Genomic DNA, 20,336 nt, shown 5'->3' on the forward strand with positions numbered 1-20,336 from the left:
CGAGCGGCCGCTTACGAGCGGCTCTGAATCAGGCCCTGAATGCAGAACAGGTTCTTGAGCTCCAGGTTCACACCAGGGTCTTTAGAGTATAAATTCCAACGTTCATTAACATGACTGAGAACTAGCTGTAGCCTGTTAACCTGATTTTATTAGCACTCCCGGCAGTGCTGTGCTTTCATGTGACGCCTATAAAACAGACTAAAAAAAAGGAGTTTACAGAAAGAGCCAGCGGCCTTGTACAGGTGAGCTGTCCAGACATGCAGGTGCGAGAGCCCTTGTGTGAGGTCAGTTGCATTTCTACACAGGGATAATGATCGTACTTCTGCCCTGTATCAGACTGGCAACGTTTTACTTCTCAGAGGTTGCCCAAGAACAGAAAATACTTATAAACAGCTGAGGTTTGTGTGTGCTCATCTCCCTACACTCAAATCCCAGATTGGAGACCAGGAAGCGTCAAAACGCCAGAGGTTGATGATTGATTCTGCTGGAAGTAGCGTTTTACTAGTAACGTCGTCCTCTAAAACGCAAAACAGCGGCTGCCGGCCTTTCTGAAGTGATGACACCTGCTGATGCATGGAACAAGTTTTTAGGTCACCCCATTTTCTCATAATGCAATGGAGAAAAAAATAAAAAAATACAAACAATTCCCTGATCGACACATTCTTGGCCAATTCCAAGATGTACGCAATGCCGATATTTACGCAGATTGAGCGATTAGTAGCCATTGTGCATGCGTGAAAGCCGTACTGCACACATGCATTAATTGGTTTGCGACCACACAGAGAATTCATTCGCAAAAAAAAAGGAGGTAACAGGTCAGGTGGTTAAGGAAACGCAGACGTGTCGGACAGTTTACACGCCGTTTCATGGTCGTGCATAAATTAGCATGGTGATCGCCTTCGCAGCGTGAGCGCTCTCACCGTATCAGGAGAGACGCAGCGTTCGAGGCTGGTCGGACTTGACTTAGAAGCTGCGCGACTGCCCGGTCTGTGTCCATGTTCCCGATGCTTACGCTGATGCACGTCGTCGGACATATATATGAAGGGAGCAGTGGGCGTCCCTATGCTCGGGTAAGCTTTGCAAGACATTAGCACTACAACGCCCAACATGTCCTGGCAGATGCCATGCAAACACCTCCCTAGCCAAAAGGTAACCACCCTCTGCATACAATGTTCTGAAGAGCAGTTCAAGGACATCTACACAATCCAGGACCATCGGAATTCTGGGGAATAAACACTCGAGAAGAAGAAGTAGTGCTACGGGTCACCTGATAAGGATCCGTGTGATTACCACCTGCAATCAGACCGCACAATGGATTCAATCAATTTCCACTCAGTACAGGTTATTGGCAGAATAGACTTTATTTACCAAGCACATTTGTATGTGATAACAGGAACCCAGCCTGCAGACATGAGCCGAGCACCAGGCCACGTCTGACATCCCCGGCACGCAAGCAGCTGGCTGCCTGTATGTCTTCAGGCGACTTGTTATGTAACAGCAAATTCCAATTGTAATGAGCCCTTTGGGGCCAGGACAACCCCCTCCACAAGTTCCTTAAGTCAGTCAGTATCAGAACAGGAGATTTCCTCATTACCATCGTCTGTAACCGGTTAAGGATGTTTAATAGACCATTTAATAGACCCAAACCTTGTACGTGTTCATATAAAATGTATAATCTCTGGGCTAGCGATAAGCAGCACTCTGAACGTGCAGGGTTGACATTCTCTCCTATCTGCAAAGTCGCACAAGTGGTATCACTTGCACAGAGGGAAGATGACAGACCCGTCCCAAGTTCACTTAGCAAAAACAGTTGTCGGACTTTGCACCAAGGTAAATCAATGTAAGATCTGGAGAAAGGAGACTCTGCACAAGGTCAGAGGGTTGTTATCTTTTAAAAAAGAAATAAAAAAAACAACCTCACAGGTGCTAACAGGGATTTAAATAAAAACAGGTCACATATGAGGAAAAGTGTAAGGGAAAGTACAGGGCTTTAGTCATTAGTCCTCACTACAATCTGGAACTTTTTATACAAATCAGGTTTTGTTAATAGGTGGAGACTCATTTGCTTTAGCGTGGCTCAGCTCCCGCCGTGCTAATTGTTGCGTCCGATGGGTGCGAATGCTGTTGGGGCCATATTCCTGCTCGCTCACTCCTGAGCAGAAAACGTGGACAAGTCAGTGTTTGGGGCTTTACGTGTCTAAATGTGCATTTGGGTGAGACATGCCTGAAAAGTAATGGGTGCCCGCCAGCTCAAAACAACTGAATATTGCCCAGGCTAAAGTGACAGCAGATCGCCGCCCAAAAACAATTGAATCGCCCCCATAAAGCGCCAACATTTCACGCAGAAATATATTCCATGTACTTTCTAACCAATCATATCGACATCTATGTAGAAAGTTAGCGCACAAACCCACACGTGATACACAGATCGTTTTAGGTTACAAACGCTCAAAATCGACCAACCACATTTCACAGTCAGTGGCCCAATTTAGTGGCCTGGTCACAGCGTAGCAGCTTCATCATCCAGAAGGTGAAAAGTGACGCAACGTCCCAGACACGGTTAATAAATAACATATCAGCCTTGAATGTCCTCACCTGGTCTGATAAAATAGGGGCTGAGCAAATGTTTATACTTCCAAATAAAAGTTTGGTTGGTTAAACAGTAAACAGGAATCGTGCTGAAAAACAGCCTCATAAACAGGAAAACAGACGTTGCTGAAATAGTTATCTGAGAATGTGAGCGATGGGTGTTGTACAGTGGATTACATTGGTACTGTATTATGCAGATCACATGCTGCCTTATACACGACACCAAGAGTCAGTACAAGCACTTTGGTGTTAAGGTGGCCACACACATGGCGATCTGCACACAATCAGCCGATGTGTACGATTTCCCTTGAAACTCTCCCCGGCAGCTCTCCACGCGATTTGGTGTCCAATCTTCATACGATCTCTCCTGCAGTCAGACTGTCACAGTGCATCGCCTCCTAGATTGTCAGATCTGCCCTACTGCACGGCAGATCAGACGATGCGATGTGCGACCAGCGGGGACGCGCATTGCATCGTGATCATGCGTGGGGACTCACGATTTGCCCATATTTTACACGGTCTGTCTTTCCAATGTGTCGAAATCAGCCAGATCGGGTAAAATATCGCTGTGTGTGGGGCCAGCATTAGAATGAAAATTCTGCTAAATTACTGTAATCTAAGAGCAACACAAATTGGATAAAATAAATATAAATCCTCAATTAAAAATTACTGTAAAAGAGTATTAAGACGCAATATCAATGACTAACTATACATTGATCCCTCCCACTTCCAGCCAGGGCGCAGATGTGACGGAGGCTCAGGTGAGGGGAGCGTGGTAGCACTAACCGGAAAGTTTTTCCTACAACTCCCATCATACCCAGCAACCAGTCCTAGAAATCATGAGATTAGATAGACCCCTCACAATACGGGTGACGACTCGGCCCCCTCGCCCTCTCTGCATCAAACCCAGTTTGCATTTCCCTCCTACGCCCACAGGAGGACGGCAGACAGGAAAGACAGTTCACAGGTTATCAATGTTTACATTTCAGAACACACCATAGCATCCTATGGCCAGGCACCTGCTGAGTAACCCAGCGTATGCTTTGGAATGTACTCTGTCCGCAGAACCGGTGACAACAGCAGACAGAAGAATGTTCCTCTGTATTGTGAAAGTTTCTGGGGCGAATAAAAGCCCGTGAGTTGCAGCTAATCAGTCGGTCACTTGTCACGTTGAGCATCTGATCAGCAGATGTTGGCTCCCGACTTGCCAATAAGCCAGCTTTCTGCCGCTTCACTTCCAGATGCAGATTCTTTGGCAGGGATGCCGGGAATCAGGAAAATTCAAGCTGAAAAAAGGATTCTGAGAGGAGAGGAGCAGCTTCCACGGTAACTGATGAATTAAATACAGAAGGAGACTGCACTCTTTACCTACTGGTGGCGCCATGACGACCCACCAGCAGCTGCTGTGATAGAGGCCTAAGTACATGAACACTGAGGCGTCAGGGGGGGTCTTTCGGCCAAGACAGGCAGAAGAACGCATTTGTGTCGTGTAGCTGGGATGGGAAAAAAAAAAGAACACCCCTACAAATTTTAAAGAGGGAATATATAACATTTTCAGTGCCTCATATAGAGCATAAAAATAAATGTACAGATTTTTCATAGTTTTAGAGTGACAGCGCAATGTACCACCACATGGTGCTACGATTGTACACAGCCACTATGAATCGGCTGTGCCAGTGGTACCACGAGGTCAACACTGCGGCTTTTCAGGACAGAATAGAAAAATAAATACATTTTTTTTAAAAGGACAAACTGCAAATATATATCGCAACCATGATTCATAGAAGGCGTTCGGGCAGTTCTATCTCTCCAGATTACCAGAAGTTTTGTGTAGAGGAACGCAGCACGGGACAAAGACATTATTGTCCGACATTAGGATTACACGCAGAGTGTAGGTTACTGGGCCTTACGCAACAACGGGGCAGCCTGTGTGATCACGGAACAACTTTCTCCGGATGACAAAGTAGCGTTGTCAGGAAGATGGAAGCCGCTGTTACAATCTCAAATTCTATTTACAGCCTTTGGCATGAAAAAAAAAAAAAAAAAAACTAGAGTTTGAAGATGGGAAAACAAAATAAAAATGAAAATAAAATAAATAAAGGAAATGGAAAATGGCCTGGGAAATGACAGCTCCTCTCGTGTAACCTTATTGTCAAGAGTAAGATTTAATCTTCGGGTGTATTGGGAATTTATCAAGCCAATTCCACTCCAAACAGAAGTCTCTTTACAAACAAACAGGCATCTCTAGGTCTAGGGTTCCTTTATAAAGCATTGTACCAGGACTCAGCCACCTGTTGTGGGTATACTAGCGAGCGTCATGACAGCCGTAACCAACAGCTGGGAGGGACAATGGTTTCTCACTCATGCATCAAGTAATGAAATGGTTTCAAGCCCAACACATCCCTCACATACTGTACTGAACAGATTTTCTCTGACAGTTTAGTCAAAGTTGGCAAAACTTTTGTAGCCCATCAACGGCATTTGGTCATTGCTAAAGTACAGTGGCCAGTTCCTACAAGGGTGCTGCAATCACCTAGCAAAGTAATACATGTCATTTTTGATCCCAAATCCATTTCTGTTTGCGAGAGGGTGCATTTTGTTAAATAAATGCATTGTGCTTAAGATTTTCCTTTACAAAGCCCACAGAGAGTTAAGTTAAAGAGTAAAAAAAGCTTTAGCTAAAAACAACTCCCAATGCAAAATTAAAAAAAAAAAAGTGTTCTCCCCTGGGTAAAGCATAAAGTGTGCAAATAAAATCGGCAGGATAAGCACGATGGGGGAAGGGGGGGGGTCATAAGGACATATCCCAGGTCACAGCGATTTGTTACCTCTCTGCAGTCTTAGGTCATCACATTTACTGAGCAGACATCAAACACCCACATGGCGAAAGATACAGTGAGCATCTAGCCACAACTATTAAAATGTTCATCCAACTTCCAACTCAGGATTGAGTCAACACAGACGACTCCGGAATAACCCCCCCCACACACACAAGCACGCGGCAGATTTGTAGATTGATCCCTCTGCTATGTGGCCAATTAGGCAGATCTGTATATAATTACTGACCGCCACAAAACACGGCAGCAGCTGCAATGCAGCAGTTTCTACAGTAGTTTCGCAGGAAAGTCTAATAAGGCGTTAGAAAAAATAAAAAAAATACACCCATCACATAGTTCAAGAGCTTACTGACCACATACACGGGACGCAGACATGAACACTTTCCAGGGGCTGTTGTATAGAAAGTGGCAACAAGTAGCCTAAACCCATCTAGTGTCCTGGTTGGGGTGCTCAAAATACCATCATGGTTAGATCATAAACAAGACACAAAAATATATTTTATATTCAAAATGTAACACTACATGAAATGTAATCAGATGAATGCAGAAGCACAGTCAATGTAACATTGCGCAGTCATTCTGACGGTTACAAGACGTTCAAGGCTGTAGCGTTATCAGAAATGTAGATTACAGGAATAGTGACACATCTTAAGACAGTGACAGTCAGTCAACGGTTACGATTGAGGTGGCTGGGCACCAGTAGCCGCTCGGACAGTTCCGCACATCATATATGTATATGGGTACGTAATCATTATGTTGACATTAAGCACATGTCGACATGGACATTATAATTCGACAGTAACAATGTAGATCAACATGCACACATTCTGAGTGCAGACATAACATAACACACCCATGTATATGCGCCTGCCTCTGGTAATCAGACCCTGGAAATTCTCTAGTGTTCATTCTAGCACCCTGCACCTGTCGCAAACTGTGCCGTTCTTCTTTCCTGTCTGGGGTGTCGTTCTCTGCTCTGGTGCTTCTAGCACAAGCTGCTCTGTATCTCAGAAGTTTGCTGCATTAACTGAGTGTGCTAGGAGCACCAGAGAAGAGACAGGCACCCCAGGCAGGAAAGAGGTTGCGACAGCTGCAGGGTGTTGGAATGAACACTGGTCTCATAAGTTACAGAATTCATCCAAGAGTGGTCCTACATAGAATATCAATTTGTCCTGCATGTCGTCGACCCTTAAAAGTCGTATGTGGACTGGGAAAGAAGCCGCAGGATATGCATGCAGAACGATGGACTGAATACAAATTGGGCAGATTCAAATTTAAGTTTGGTAGAAAGACCAAAGTCGTAAACGTGGAACCAACTTGGGTACAAAAATTTGAGTCCGTTGTTAAAGTTATGTAAAAATATAAAAAAGGAAAATTGGATTAGTAGTCCAGTAAAACGGCTCTTAACCACATTAACTGTCCACCTCCGCGAGCCGTGGACCTTCCATCTCAGAACGGTCTAGCCTCCGGCTGAAGCATTGTATTATTCAGTTTGTGGTAAAGGTTTTACGACTTCTCTTTTATTAGTTTCCAGACACACCAGTCTTCAAATGAAGAGTAGGAGATGTGAAGTATCATTTACTAACCGCATCATACGCAAGCAAGCGTGTCCACTTGTCCGCCCAACGCGATTCCAGGGTGGCGCCCACATCCAGTGCTTGGAGATTCCCACGAACATAGAATATCGGTGTATGAGCTTTGAGAATATATACAAAAAAGGAACGTGGTGGGAAGTGGGCAACAACACTGAACCTTTCAGATATAAATGAGCCTGGACAGGAGGAAGACGGTGAAAATGACACCTAAATAGTGGAAAATAGCGTGGCGCTTCATAGAACCTACACGAGGAAAGTAAATAGTAATAAGTACCCATGCATTCCCTCATTTAGATGACATCAGCACATGGTTTGCAAAATGTCATGGGTTAGAAATAATGTGTCACGTACATACCACAACATCCATTAACCCGAGCACACGCTCAATGTTTTATGTGCAAACAAGTGTTCTGAGAGGGCTGGGAAGAGCTGACACTTTCACTAAGCAAGTAATCCATTCAGGGCACAGAATTCCGGGACATCAGCTTACCTAGCAATCCTCTCGTCTATGCTTTACCCAACGGATAAGCATAACAATTAAAAACAGGACAATGCTGATACAGAAATCCCTTTTTTGCACTGATGAACTCAATAAGGACTGAGCCAGCAGACGGCCTTAGCATTGGCAGAGGTCCCATGTTTTCCCTAGGGAGTAGCTTGGTTACGCTACCCCAGTCCGCTCTATTGTGTTTTAGGCTGGCATGTGGTCAAGTAAACCACACACAAAAAACAGTGCACATGACACCTTGCCAACACCGCATGACATAACTTAATCTTATATACAAAACCGCGTTCTCCAATCACTCAATCTCAGGAGAAGCGGCTGATTCATTACAAAGAGACAGCTGATAAAGTGGAATCAACCACATATACAGGTGGGCAAACTTCTCGCTAGAATGCAGGGTTATTCAACAGGTCAATGATAAGCTACCAGCCAAATCGGACACCCGCAGGAGGGGGGGGGGGGGGGGGGGGGACAGTGAAGTCCTTAGCCTGTCTTCAAGCATGCGCAGCTTGAAGACAAGCCGTGAAACTAGGCAAAAAAAAAAAAAAGTCTATGACTTCCGAAAAACTGCTTAGTTGAAACAGCAGTTTTTCGGAAGCGATAGTTCAGGGCAGGAGGCATGATGATGCCTCCTAAACTGTTTGAACTCACAGCGAGTTCAAACCACATGTGATAATTAAGTTTTGACGATTAGGCCCCTCAGCTCCTAACTGTCATGTTACAGGCGGTGTTTGAAAAATGACAGGAGCCGATTGGTCGGTAGTTTATCCCTCTTCAATTTATCACTCTGCAGAGCTTAGTACATCTGCTCCAATAAGTTCAGCGAGTGGGCATCTCTAATGGAATTACTGGGGTCTGACTAATGGTTCATACATTATGTATTGATCATCTATAAGTCAGGTATTCCACAAGCCCGATATTCCGGTTGCACCCCTGCATACCAGGCATTTTGAGAAATTAAGTTTATGTAAAGTTTCCTGAGGTAAAACTCCAATGTCCGTGTGCTAATATGTTGTAACAATGACTCTCTCACACGCTCATCGTCCATCTACACGGAGAACATAGATACCGTACATACAATGAGAGCGATTTACTTTACAACACAAGGCTACAGATATCTCAAAGGATCAGAGTCGCTTCTCCCTCATCTACGGTCAGTTTCCATCTGTACCCAAAGCAGGGCTGTAGGATTGGAACATTTGTGCAACAATGGGCCCTTTTCAGCTCAGACAAATCTCTTCCCTGACACAAGTCATCACTGTGGGAACAAACAGGTCAAGCCGAACCCACTGCAAGGCAAGGCGTTCAGTATGCATGCATGTGCTAAATAGTCCCTTTGTCACGAGGTAGCTCAGTACTCCGATCCTAGGCCATGCCTCAGTGTCAGCACAATTCAAATGCAATTTTTTTTTTTTTTCGGGGGGGGGGGGGGAGAATATTAGGCACACTGCATGTGAAATTAGTATCTGTAGCATGACTGATCAATAATAGCTGGTAAGTAGCCAAACAGATGGCATGTCCTGCAAGGCACGGGCCCCAGGCAGGAGTTATACGACTGCTGAAAAGAAAGACAAAATCCAGTTCTATTTAGTTTGTGGCAATGTTAGAGAGGTCGTACACTCCATTTAGCAGTTTGATGGATTACCACTCTTGCCCCAACTTCAACCACCAATCACAGGAGGAGGAGCAGGCGGCTCAGGTCGCAGAGACCAAATTCAGTCTGAGGTGTGGATTTGGTTGCAGATATTTTTCAAAACAGGTCAACCCATTCGAGCTTACCATACTCCATTCAGGCTCCACTCCAGCACAAGCTTGGCAGATAGGATCAAAGCTCCCTGCTTTCTCGTCATGGTACAGGAAAATTATACAAAAGGTAGTGGGGGTCTTCCTTCCGGGGATGATCAGAGCGGGACAGAGTGGAGGGCTGGATGGGGCAGAGATGTAGGTGAGGACTGAAGTGACCATGCATACGTCTGGTCCAATAAAACTAGTAACAGAATAATTCCACTGGGAGACACATTTTGTATGCAAAAGGACACATGTGATTTCAAAACCAGGACCTGGAGTTCACACAGACTCCATCTGGCATGTAGGCCCAACACTTACTCTAATGACTTGATGGGAGCTCACGACACAACAGTCTTCAATAAATACTAACAAGGTCCCAGTAACGCAATTGGCCGGAGCGAGACGCAGCGGCCAGCTTGTCCCTGGAACAAATCCTTAGAGCCTGGAACTCTTCCTGGAGATTAATAGTTGGTGGTCACCAGCATCCAAGTGGATGGGACTGAAAATACAAGTCTGTAAAATCCAATATAACTGCTCAGGGTCTACAGTTTACTTTGAAGCATCTTAGCCAGCGAAGGAAGACAGTCACCATCGCCAGCGAGCGTTTGACAAATCTACGGTTCTACTACTCAAGGAAACAAGGAGTTAAGAGAATAAAGGATTAGCGACGTTTGGTGCAAGGTGTTCAACCGAGCAGCAATATAAAAATGGAACCATTTGTGTCACGCCAGATCTCCGCCAACTCCGTAAAGGGTCAGAGAAAGTTTGATCTTAGGAAGGGGACTTTTAACTAGCTCCTATGCACTTCCTTCCACACACTAGACAAGGACTAAGAATGTCAACTAGAAAACACCTTCACCGGCAGTAAATGGTTCCTTTCCCAGCCCAGCTGCAGGGTTTGTTTTTAAAAAAAAAAAAAAAAAGGGGTGATAATGATTATTGAGCACCTCCAAAAAGGTAAGTACATTGGGCCGGTCATACCATGACCGAGGTCACTACTTGAGCTGACAGCGTTCTAGTGACCGCACTCCTCTATAGAGATGCAGGGCAGCGAGCCCTGAACACGGCATAAACAAAAACATATAATGCATTCGTTGCATGGGAATAGGATGTATGTGTGGAAGTCAGGATATCCTGGACTCGTGTAGCAGTGAGATACAACAGCGCGCTGTATACAGGCCAGTTACCCAACAGGCAAAGCATTGGATTCTTAGCTAAATGGGTAACAGCCACTTCAGGCCGTATAATGAACATTTCACACTGAGGTTTTGTGTGGGAATTTTATAGAGTTAGACCTACGCTACTGGGTGCATAGATAAGAAAATAAATGTACGTTGGGTGGGGTCCACCCAGAATCCACAGTACATGTAATCTGCCTCCAAGCATCCAGCCTTGTGCTGTACGAGCTCTTGCTGTGGATGGGCAGATGCACAGCACGAATGCTCTTCTCCTGCAAACTTGCAATAGACAGGATACAAGACTCTCAGGGGTATATTTACTAAAGTGCAGTTTTTTAGAAGTGGAGATGTTGCCCATAGCAACCAGATTCTAGCCATTATCTTCTACAAGGTGACACAAGTGTTAAGTAGAACCTGATCGGTTGCTATGGGCAACATCTCCACTACTAAAAAAACTCACTTTAGTAAATATACCCGCCCCCCCCCAGCATCACCTATGACCCTCTCCACACCAAACACAATCTTCCAGCACTCAGTTGTCTGAAACCATAATCAATAACTAAATGATAAATGTATAACAAGCTTAGGGGTCTATTTACTAAGCTGCGTTAGTAGATAAAGTGAACGGTGATAAGGTAACCAGCCAATCAGCTCCTAACTGCCATGTCACAAGCAGTGTTTGGAAAGTGACAGTTAGGAGCTGATTGGCTGGTACCTTATCACCGTTCACTTTATCTCCTAACACTGCTTAGTAAATAGACACAATCTGCTTGTGTAAGATGGGAGACATTTTGGTGCAGTTTTTGCATTATATACAGCAACAGTATAATACACAGGGTCGTATATCACATGAGCTGAGAATTACAAAATTATACAAAAACAGACACAAGCGCACCCGTGTACATGAAGCACAGAGAAGATTGTTTATTGTACACAGAATTGGGGACACATTTTAGGTAACGCTCGTCTCCCAGGGAGGGAAGTGACCAACACGATATAGGATTATTTCTGTATAATGAATATCAGTGTATAAACTACCCCACTGTATGTGCACATTATAAATATTAAACGATGGAGGTATGATATTCCTAATGCAGGATGTTACAGCTTTGCCTAGAAGCGAAGCGATGAACGATAGGGAAGAGTAGAAGGCCTAGAGGCGGCCATTTTGTTTTTTTTATTTACAGGTCATGTCCTATAGTGCTCCTATCGCCTCCCCAGTGGCCTGTAAATCCCTGCACAGCAATTATCCTGCTGGCACACGCGTGAAGGGCAAAGGGCTTTTGTCCGTCTCACAACACTTTGCAGGCACTAGTTACGGCGTTGCAGAAAGCCGCTTCTCTACAGCGCGACTCTGGTTACAAATCACATGATTGCGAGTGAAGACGCTGACTGCTGAGTGTCACTTCTACACTTGCAAGCTCATCCTTCCCTCAGCACATCTGTAGCAGGAAGGAAACCCCAAACTGAGGTCTGCAAAATAGACTTCCCTTCTAGCAGCAGGTGCCGGAGAAGCAGATACAGACAGCGTCAGCAGTAGGACGTTTCATTACACCAAGACGGCATGTCAGTGTCCATTAATGGAGGAAACTCAGAGGAAGTGTTAAATGAATCAAGCCTGGTGAGAACTGAAGGCTGCCATGGGGTTGGCACTGTGCAGGGTGAATACATATTACCCAGAACAGCTTCCACATTACATTTAGGAGTAACAGCCGCTACAAAACGGTGAGACAGTGACACAGGCAGGCAAAATTGGGGGGGGGGGGGAATTCAATAGTTTTTTTTAGTTGCTTTCACTAATGCGCCCGATGGAATAATTAAATAGTTGCTCCGTTCGGGCTCAAGAGCCTCTGGCGCTGACATTTCTACTCTGAGCCTCCAGAGGTGGCGAGCAGAGATGAGCTAAAAGTCCGTGTTTTGGGCACTGTAACCAGGACTTTAGAGATGGTGGTACTTTTGGGTGTGACAATTACCGGGAGCCCAAAACAAAATTCACTGCTCCGCCCATTAATGATCTCCGCCCAAAAAACAATTGAATCCCCGCCAATGGATAATATTCCGCAATCTGGAATGGTCGCTGTTTTTAGCGTGCGTCCCATGAATCTCTCTGCCATGGCCCTTTTATATTGCTGATAATTTACAGTATTTAATTATCAAATAAACGTTAATTGCTAAATTAATAGTCACAAAGCGGATAAGGGATAGAACTTGGGACCGGTGTTGGAAACTGACATCCTGCAAAGATGGCCCTAACTGTGTGGAGTTTGTATGTTCTCTCCGTGCTTGCACGGGGTTCCTCCGGGTACTCGGATGTCCTCCTACAATCCAAAAACATACAGGTATGTTACTTGGTTCACAACAAAAAGTAACCCAAAAGGTGTGTGTGACCATGCGGTAGGGAATATGGATTGTAAGCTCCATTGTTGCAGTGACTGATGTGTATGGCCAGGTATTCTCTGTAAAGTGCTGCGGATAAATGAAATAATCTAATTTAATGTAAGGAGCAGTCTCTGTAAGGCACCAAATACAGAGAGAATCGTGGAGAGTCAGAAATAAAGTACTGCTTTCTGCCTAAATGAAGGATATACATTACAGATTAAATAAAGTCTTTATGTGACGGAGGTAAAACACACACGGTCTAGTTCTCATACCTCAGTCTGGACAGAGTAAGGAAAATTGCGGACTGTACAGACTTCAGGCGGATCTAGAACAGAACGTACATTCAGAGACCCCTAGAAGCAATCAGCATGGACAGCGCTAAACACAGGGTCTTTATACTCATAGGGGGTCACCGCCCGTACAGCGCACTGCTCAGACATCTGAGAATGTGCCCGACTCCCCAGCCGAAACAAGGATACTGGACACAAATAATCACCAATATGCGAGTGGGAGGCCACACTCAGCAATTTCTCTACACCAACCCTCAAGTACCCCCAACAGGTCATGTTTTCAGGATTTCTTTACTCAAGCACGGTTGAGTTAATCCATTTTGCTTGTTCAGTTAGTTGTACTTTAGACAGACATCCTGAAAACATGACCAGTCAGTGGTACTTGAGGATCATGGATGAAAAACCCCCTGCTCTGCACCTTCAAATGAGGCGCACGGAACAAGGAAAATGACAGACAGTCACTTCACAGGCTTAACACTCATGAGAATACAGCCCGGTCAACATACTAAAGGAGGTCATTGAGGCATGAGGCACAGGGATAGCCTGAATACAGATCCCAAAAATTGATACCGCTGCCACGTGTGGGAGACAAATACACTGCATCGTAAGGACTACCCTGGACTTACGGTCATCTGACACACAGAGGGCCTGATTCAGAGCTGGACGCTATTTGCGAAGGTTGTTCAGAAAAAGGGGCCGGCTATTTAAATTGAGCGCTCGCTCTTTGCGGTCTGTTGACGCCTCTATGTCTGAGCGAGCGAACGAAATATGCGCTCGCTATTTTGTAAAGACGCCCCCTGGCCGCTCACATCCTACGTCATCTCAGCTATTTATTTGATTAATCGAGTACATCGAAAGGCGTCTGAACTGCTCGCAGTGCTTGTGGTTGGATTTTCCTACCGCAATCATGCGAACAGTTCAGGCTAAGAAACAACCAAGTGACGTGGTCGATGACGCTGCTTTGTTAATTATGCATACCCTTAAAACGCCCGTTTTGACCTTTTGGCACGCCTGCGTTTGGATCTCCACTCCCTGTTTTCAAGCACCTTCCCGTTACCACCCACAAACGCCTCATCCTGTCACTCAAATTAGCAGGCATTCGCTATTTTGCGAGCACACAATTTCCGACCGCAATGACTGGTTCGCGCATGCGTATTACAACCCATACGCAGTTGTGCGAACAACGCTCGGAGCGAACGAGCGGCTCTGAATCAGGCCCAGAGTCCGACGGTTACTCTCTTGCATTCTCTCTCCATAACAGTACAATGCAGAGTTCCTGAACAGTGCGGCATTAAGTCATGTCAGCAATCCGGGGAGAGACAGATATTAGCTCTTGGAATGACTACCAGAGCAAGAAGCAGGTCGCACACACACTGTTCTGCCACTCCCAACCACGAAGTGCAGGCTGACCTCGTTCAGTTTCCACAGCCAGAGCGAAACAAAGCCCTGGCAATCCCACAGAGCAGGACGAGCTGCTAAGTCTTCTGATACGGGCCAAGAACAATAGACAAAAGTCTTCGGAAGAGAGAAGCCAACACCAGCTGGAACATAGAGTGCGCTAGAGACTAGGTCACAGACACTCACACAGGTCACCAGCCGCACAGCATACACCAGCACTCCTGAGCGCTCCACAAGCTCGCACCTTTATGATGAAGGAGATTACGCTGCATATATGAGATGTTGAGCAGACAGATCGTCCGTATCCATCATTGACACATAAGGTGCTATTTAACGGTTCCCCCTGAAATTCATGCAGTAACGGCTGTTGCTGCATGAACAGCTCACATTTAGATAGCAGATCTATTTAACACAAGAAATATTATAAATATATCTTGTGTTAAACCCACGTACTGCCAAATATATGGCCATCCCGATAATCCTGTATGGAAATGGCGTTGTTCAATTTAAGAAGCTCCGAAAAGCTTTAAGGTGCGTACACACTGGGCGATATTACTGAGCGACTGAACAATTACGACATCGTAATCGTGCAATCGCTCAGTAATCGTGCACTTTTATGTCAGAAACAACCAGCGATGCGCACTCCCGCTGGTCGTTTCCGACATTGTCCATCGCCTGAACATGCAGCACAAGCTGCCGATAACGACAGATTGGCATGTTCAGGAATGATGGACACAGTGCCTGCACTGAACGACTGATCGTTCAGTGCAGACACTACAGGGGATCAGGAACGACGGTACAATTACGATGTCGTAATCATACTGTCTTTCCTGATCGCCTAGTGTGTACGCACCCTTAGGGGGGCATCCACTTCACGATTTTAGTAGGCGATTGAACGATAACGACGTTGTTATCTTTCAATCGTTTAAAAATAGTTTATAAATTGTGCAGGTGTTTGGTCGTTAACGATCAACAATGCGCGCCCCCGCTGGTCGTTTGATCGTCTCGTCAGTCGACTGAACATGTAAATCGTTCAGACTGAAAGATAAATTTCAAGTTCAAAAAATCAAGGGAAAATCGTTCAGAGATTGGACAGGGAGTAGATCGTCTAGTGGATGTGCCCCTTTAGCCTGAAGGGTTAATTTGAGAGCGTAGAGGGATCTCCCCAGATTCCTCCGATTATGGGGCCCATTTATCAATGAGTTTTAAACCTCGTTGCATATAATAAATGTTGATCAAGCCCATCAGCTCCCCAACTGTCATTTTTCAAACAGATGACAGTTGGGAGCTGATTGGCTGGAGCACTATTATCATACAAACACGCAGGAACACAACAGAGACAGAACCTGGCGGTGTAGTCTCTCGATGTTCCGACTCTTTTGCGCGCTGCTGAATGCTTTTGCCCTTCCCTAGGACCGCCGCTTATCAGAGCAGCTGCCCCGGTATGAAACTAGCGTTAAATAGCCCAGATATCAAATAGAATGAGGAGATGTTAATTGCTTGGGAAACTTAGAGAGGGTCTTAACTCTTAGATAGACCCTGCAGTCAGGTTGCAGCCATCCTGCGGTCACCTGTGTATTGACCACCAATTGGGGTCCCCCATTTGCCAGATAGGCCATATGTTCTGTTGGAAAAATACCAACTTTGTGCTTTCACCGTCATAGTAAAACAAAGACGTAGGGAGACAGTGCAACCTATTGATCAGCCCCTGGCAGTCTAACCGGTAAAACTAGGATATTACAGGTGACAAAACTAGATTGTCTTTGACAGCAGCAAAACAAACTCCATTCAATTCCAGAACTCCTTATACATTGCTAGACTTAAAAATCACTTTGTTCAGCAAGTGCCACATTCTTTATTAACCCAGACACTGAATAAACTGAAAGTTGGAGAACCAGTTTTTCCAGCTACTGAGCTGAGTAAACGACAAATAAATGAGTATGTATAAGGCCTCAACAACAACTTCAACAGGGATGTTATGTAATACCTGAAAAGGCACTCAAGAGGTTACATCCTGTCTAACGGCTGCACAAATGTACTTTATTTTCACCCATCACCTCCCTCCTATTCGGGCAGTTGGTGTTCTGCGCTAGGGACCCCCACAGATCAGGAGGACCCCTGCTTGTCTGTCACTGAAAACATAGAGCAGTCCAAATTTAAACAAAGTTATAAAGTGCTTATTTATCATTAAATATTTGCCGATATCCGCTGCGGTCTCTCAAATTTCCGACAGCAGACGCAACCCTTCTATGGGGGTTGCAAAGCTGTCAGATTTAACAAGTCCAAAAGTTTGGCCCCCACAGCTAACGCCATCTGAAGATGGCGTTAGCCGCTGTAGCCTACAGGAAGCAATGGCCACCACACACGTCTGGTCAGTAGACCGGCATACGCAGGAGTCCCGATAGAGGTCTGAAGAGATCGCTGATGAGGTCACTTCACTCAGGGCACATTGCAGGGACCAGTTCTTTTGAAATCTTTAATACATTTGAGTGGTATTACAGGTATCACATACTACAATGCAGTTTTGGGCGTTAATATCGCCCCAAGATAGCACTGAGTATGTGATTATTGATAAATGGGCCCCGTGGTGTCTAATACAGAAGCAGCATGGACAAAGTTACTCTTCCTGTATTAGAAACATCAGAAATACAGTCCAATCTCTAGCTAGCCCCAGAACCAGCTGAGATTTGGATCAAAGTGTGACCTGTAGACTTTCCCGGGACTGGACATAATAAGTCAGTTAAAGATCTCAAGTCTGTGCAGGACATAAATCACAATAGAACCCATAAGTAAAACACATGACCGGAGAGTAGCAGATGTGTAAAGTCACTTCCTGATATAGCAACCAATCTGCAATTTCACTATACAAAACATACTGAGAGCCTTATGGTCATACTGATGCAGGTAGTGATACCAATGAGTGGACGCACACACTTCTGGGAAACCTGTATTACAGCACTAGCTGTCCTGCCAATGCAACAAGCCCTACTCATGTAAAAAAGTTTAGTATGTTGACGTTAATTTGCTGATAAGCACTTAATTGCCCTGCAAAGTGGCACCATCATGTTAACATCTAGAACCCAGGATCTGTGTTGTACTAAAGCGTCAGCTGTTGACAGTAAAAAAAAAAAAAAAAAAAAAAAAAAAACAGATACAGCCCAATTCTAACCCAGAGGCCGACAAGAAATTATCTCACTGACCACACCTCGGAATGAGTCTGCGGGGAGACGGTTACAGGGAACTCAGGAGCCCCCACCCACCCAGTAACATAACAACACCATTATACGGGATGAGGGGGGTGGAAATAAAAACTAAGTAAAAAAAAACAAAAAATCTAATTTAAAAAAAAGCGGTGGAAGTTTTAAATTTGTACTTGCTGCAGAGTGGAGAGCTCCCTGGGTTGAGTAATTTAATCCCCCTCCTGCACTCGGACATAACACCAGAGGGTACTCACACGGCCTCAGGCATAGATTTAACCCCTGTTCTCCTGGGCACAATTTTGCTGGTTGGTGAGCAAAGAGCTGAACACTTTTCTTCAGTACTGTTTAGAAGAAGAGGGGTGCTGGATTGTTCCTAAAAAAGTGTAGGTGGGAAAACTTCCAGAGAAGGTCTATAATAAAATAGGCACTTTATTTAGGGGAATCATATACAGCATCTGATTCTAAACTAACCACAAGCCAATATTGCGCAGGAATAAGCAGGAGAACGTCACAAACCTCCGGAAGCCATACAGGTAGAGACAGTGGTGTATGAGGTCACAGCATGATGTCACAGTATGACATCACATTGCATCATACAACTTTCCCTCTAAGAAAAGATGACGTGGATATATTATTATTACAATGCAACAGAAACTAGTAGCCTGTACGGGACAAGGTTCTTAAAAAAACAGAAAAGTGCATATAAATTATATTTTAGGAGAGAGTGTAAATTAAGTTTGACCTTCAAGGCAATACAAGAGGACACGTCTATAGTATAAAAGCTTTAGAACAGAGGAAAAAACTATTATAATATAGCAGCCCTGGATCAGCTTTCCCTCTGATGAGTACACAGTGGCCAGAAAACTTGCGCCAGAAATGGGCTTTTTTAGATTAATATAAAAACATTTGGAGACAAACTTACTACACATCTGTAGAGGCTGAAACACAAGTCAGGGAAATGGTTATTAGAAACACACTTTCCTGGCATATTCCTAGAGAGATCCCAAAATATGCTACACACACTTACATGGTGGGAGCTGAACAGCCTGCTCCCCTTAAATGCAGCCAGTGGCACTTAGTGGTGGGAGCGTAGGTTATTTTCCCCTCAATATGTAACCGCACTAAAGTCACCCAATATCTAGGCGTAAGACTGAGACAGTCGCAGGAGCACTCTACAAACAGCAAAGTATATAAAACGCTCAGTAAAAACATCCTCCAAACAATACACTGATCTGGTCAGACCCTGTCACACAGAGAACGTTAAAAGGACACTATAAGATGCAATAAAAGCTCTATAAAGAAAAATAAATGAGGCATAAACCCTTCTCATGCTGGCTGTAAAGCACCTGTTGGACTCCACCCTGAAGTTAAGCACAAACAGTGAAGTATAATTCCATTGATATTAAGTAGCTGAGTGTTTGCTTTCCCTTTGGGTTTAGCGATTACAAAACAGTATTTTGCTGACATGTGCGCTCTGCGGTGCAGCTTCATCGCACACAGTGCACGCCGAGCAGCTTCAATGCACAGCGCAACTTCAGCGACTGGGGCACATCTTCTGCACACACAGGGCCTGATTCAGAGCCGCTCGTAAGCGGCCGCTCGTTCGTTCTGAGCGATGTTCGCACATCTGCGCATACGTATGGGTTGTAATGCGCATGCGCCAACCAGTCATTGCGGTCGGAAATCGTGTGCTCACAAAATAGCGAATGCCTGCTAATTTGAGTGACAGAATGAGGCGTTTGTGGGTGGTAACAGGGGAAGGTGCTTGAAAACGGGGAGTGGAGATCAGAACGCAGGCGTGCCATACGGTCAAAATGAGCGTTTTATGTGTGTGCATAATTAACAAAGCAGCGTCATCGACCACGTCACTTGGTTGTCTCTTAGCCTGAACTGTTCGCATGATTGCGGTAGGAAAATGCTACCACAAGAATAGCGAGCAGTTCATACGCCTTTCGATGTACTCGATTAATCTAATAAATAGCGGAGATGACGTAGGATGCGAGCGGCCAGGGGGCGTCTTTACAAAATAGCGACCACATGTTTCGGACGCTCGCTCAGACAGAGGTGTCAGACCACAAAGACCGAGCGCTCAATTTAAATAGCCAGTCCCTTTTTCTGAACTAGCGAGCGCAAATAGCGTCCGGCTCTGAATCAGGCTCACAGTGCCTTAACCTTGCAACACCTGGGCACAGTTTCAGCACCTTCCCCCTGTAGTGAAGTTACAGCATCTGGATCCCAGCTTGCTCACACAGCACCTGCCCACGCAGCGCAGCTTGAGCTCACACACAGCACCTGCCCACGCAGCGCAGCTTCAGTGCACACATCACCTTCACCATGCAAAGCCTAGGTCGCAGCTCCAGCGCACACAGCTGATTAGCACCTGTCCACACGATGCAACACTAGTACACAGCACCTGCCCACACGGCGCAGCTTCAACACACACAGCACCTGCCCACGCGGCGCAGCTTCAACACACACAGCGCAGCTTCAGCACACAGCACCTGCCCACGCGGCGCAGCTTCAACACACACAGCACCTGCCCACGCAGCGCAACTTCAACACACACAGCACCTGCCC

General features: G+C 45.3%; 1 protein-coding gene across 1 annotated transcript in view; it reads right to left on the reverse strand.

Moving 5' to 3' along the window:
- Positions 1-20,336, reverse strand: part of KCNK5 (potassium two pore domain channel subfamily K member 5) — a 34,292-nt gene that overhangs the window by 12,484 nt on the left and 1,472 nt on the right. The window lies entirely within an intron of this gene.

This window comes from Taudactylus pleione, unplaced genomic scaffold (assembly GCF_031769625.1).
Source record: "Taudactylus pleione unplaced genomic scaffold, aTauple2 ptg000378l, whole genome shotgun sequence".
Classification (NCBI taxonomy): Eukaryota; Metazoa; Chordata; class Amphibia; order Anura; family Myobatrachidae; genus Taudactylus; species Taudactylus pleione.